The sequence below is a fragment of the Mustela putorius genome, unplaced genomic scaffold (genome assembly GCF_011764305.1).
Source record: "Mustela putorius furo isolate JIRA1106 unplaced genomic scaffold, ASM1176430v1.1 tig00000224_pilon_pilon_pilon, whole genome shotgun sequence".
In the NCBI taxonomy this organism is placed as follows: domain Eukaryota; kingdom Metazoa; phylum Chordata; class Mammalia; order Carnivora; family Mustelidae; genus Mustela; species Mustela putorius.
Window position 1 is genome coordinate 12,358,207 of NW_025421321.1, and position 3,010 is coordinate 12,361,216.

Below are 3,010 nucleotides of genomic sequence, written 5' to 3' on the forward strand. Positions count from 1 at the left end.
GAGCCACAGGGAATATTCGAAGATTCTTGTCTTTCCTCATTTGGAATTTGAGTCTTGAGTTTTCTTTTGGTCAAATTCAAATCAGCAGATCTCTTATTCATTCATTCATTCCACAGATATTTACTGGATGGTTACCAGATGTCAGGCGCTCTGCCAGGCACTGCAGCCCTTACAGTTACTGCCCCAGCTTTCACAAAGGAGCATTCTAGAACATTCTAATGTGGCTGGGAGAGCCGCAAGTGGGAGGGGTCAGGGTTTGGGAAGGGACACCAAATGAGCAGACAACTGGTGATTTCCAGGTGATCTAAGTGCCATAAAGAAGTCAAGAGTTTTGGACTCACCTAAAGCATGAGAAGGAGCCAGGCCTGCTTACATCAGAGAGGAAGGGTGAGCAGAAGGAAAGGAAATGCTGTGCAGAGGGAGCCACAAGTATAAGGCACCAGGCAGAAAAAAGCTCTCCTGCTTTGAGGAGTAGAGAGGAGGCCAGTGGGACTTTACTAAGTGAGCGAAGGAGAAAGAAAAGGGTCAATGTCTGATCATACTGGGTCTCATGGGTGGCATTTGAGGAGTTTGGATTTATTCTAAGTACAATGGGAGGTCATTCAGGGCTTGCAACACAAAAGGCACAGGACCTCATTTTTTTTTAAAACAAGTTTATTTAAACATCAAGAGTCTTAACTTGAAACTATCTAGGATTTATTTCTTTTAGAATAACTTGTCCAGGGGTGCCTGGGTGGCTCAGTAGGTTAAAGCCTCTCCCAGGGTTGGGATCAAGCCCTGCATTGAATCGGGCTCTCTGCTCAGCGGGGAGCCTGCTTCCCCCCTCTTTCTCTGCCTGCCTCTCTGCCTACTTGTGATCTCCGTCTGTCAAATAAATAAATGAAATCTTTAAAAAAATAATAATTTGTCCCTACTTAAAGACAGGTTGCCCTACAGCTAACAGTGACATTGAAAATATCATTTAAAAATTATAATTTATAAAATCATAAAATTGTCCTTGGTTGTACAATGATAAATGAAAAACATTATATTCTCCAGGTGAAGAAAGTATGTAAAATTTCCATGTTGTTCTTTCTTTGTCCAATAATGAGAACAAGCTAACTTACCAGGCTATAAAGGTAAGATCTGAGGGAGCATGCCACTAATAGAAAAGGGGGCTATTTTCATAGAATCAGTATTTTTCCTTAATTCATCTCCGTTTGCTGATGATCAAAACATACCACTGGCCATTTAGTTTAAAAAAAAAAAACACACAATATGCTTGTGTACATACATACTTGATGTACAGTAAAGGAATGGGGAGGGGGAATGGAAGGCTAGAGAAAGCTGTACTATAGGAGTCAGGATGTGATGGACCCAAATCACAGCTTTTCACTGTGAACATCTTGGCCTGGTGACTCAGAGTTCTGGAGTAAAGCAGCAGGTTCCCTTTTTAGCCGCTAAACACCTCCCATCTGTTGCTGGGACACAGCCAATGTATCTTCAGCCTCTGTATCCAATCCAACAGTGCAGGCTCCTCTGTTTCATTTATTGGCTGCCTGTCAATTCAGAATCTGATCGGCCTCATTGACAAACGCTGTCGTTCACCATAGGCTTTCATTAGTTTTTGAAGTGCTCTATGCTTCAGTCTTACAGTGTGCCGCGGAACCTTCTTGCTGGCCACTTTCCAGCTAATGTGGTTCTCAGTCTTAACGCCTTCCTGGGGCCTTTCCTAGGCCATGGGGAGCGTGGAGTCTCCTCGGCTGCCTCTTCACAAAAGGGGTACTGGGTTTGCAGTGGAAGAGCCCACAGGCAGCACCAGGAGTGGCAGAAGTGGGACACGAACTCATTTTACTGTGTAAAATGTATCTGCTTTTCCATTAGGTCCCCAGGACAGCATTTGCCCCTCCCCTTCTTTGTTCCAAAGAAACTGCGCAGACCCCACAGAAATAGGGAAGCAAGTACCCGGTCATCAGTCAGCTCAGACAGCTGGACAGGTCTCTCTCTAGGCAAGACTTTTTATTTTTATTTTTTTCCTGAAAAGCCCCTGTAGTATTCTGGGCCAATGACATCCCTTTTCCTTCCAGAAAGTTCCATTAAGGTCATCTTCATCTTCAGTAGCCAGAACTTAAATGGACTATTGGCACAAGTAGGCCTAGCCAAACTCTTGCCTCCCTTTCTCCTTATCAGGGATGCTTTCCTGCCATGGGACCACGAACCCTGGGCTTAGCCCCACTTCTTAGCACTTTGTGCTGTTACCATACTTACCCAATCTCCTGATTGTCTCTTTGCTCTTTACAGCATGTCCTTCTTTCTATACCACTCAAACCCTGCCTTCCTGACTCCTGCCTTCTGGAAGCTTTGCCCACTGGGCTCTGGAATCCTTGGACTTGAACACACCTTTGGACTTCTAACCCTTTGGTTTGTTTCCTGTATTTGGAGATAGGGTTTGTTTTCCTGGAAAGGGAATTGGGTCTCAGTTTGGGGTCTTAATAATAGTGGTTTCTGTTCTCTCTGTGCAGTCCTTCCATAAGGGAATCTGTGTTGTTTATAGGCCAGAGCCCTGGGGTAGGAAATTGAAAGCCTGGGTTCTGTTACCAGGGTTGCCATTCATTGGCTAGGTTACTAGCAAAGTAACTCACCTTTTTCTATGCCTTAATTTTCCAATAAGTAAAGTGGGAGAGAAAATGCCTATTTTCATAGGGGTGTTTTGGCAATGAACTGAAATAAAACAGAAAGGCAAAAGAGATGCCCACGTGTCCATGCGAATTCTAATGACTGACCCTTAACTCAGTGAAAAATTTTTATTACACAAGAAATAGGAAGAAATTATAGTGCTTAAAAATTTTTATAAATCACATATAATTTTACCATCCTAATATAGTTACCTTCTTTTTTTCCATATTTCACAGTGATATTCAAATAACTTTGCATGATACACCTACCATTTTACTCCTCATATGGAACTGCTTAGTCTTTATAAATTTCATTTTCAATGCCTATAAATCATTGCACCTAATATGTTTTATAA

General features: G+C 42.7%; 1 pseudogene; it reads right to left on the reverse strand.

Annotated features, from left to right (window-relative positions):
• Nucleotides 1-1,439: 1,439 nt before the first annotated feature.
• LOC101680051 lies at nucleotides 1,440-1,720 on the reverse strand (annotated as a pseudogene).
• Nucleotides 1,721-3,010: the final 1,290 nt, after the last annotated feature.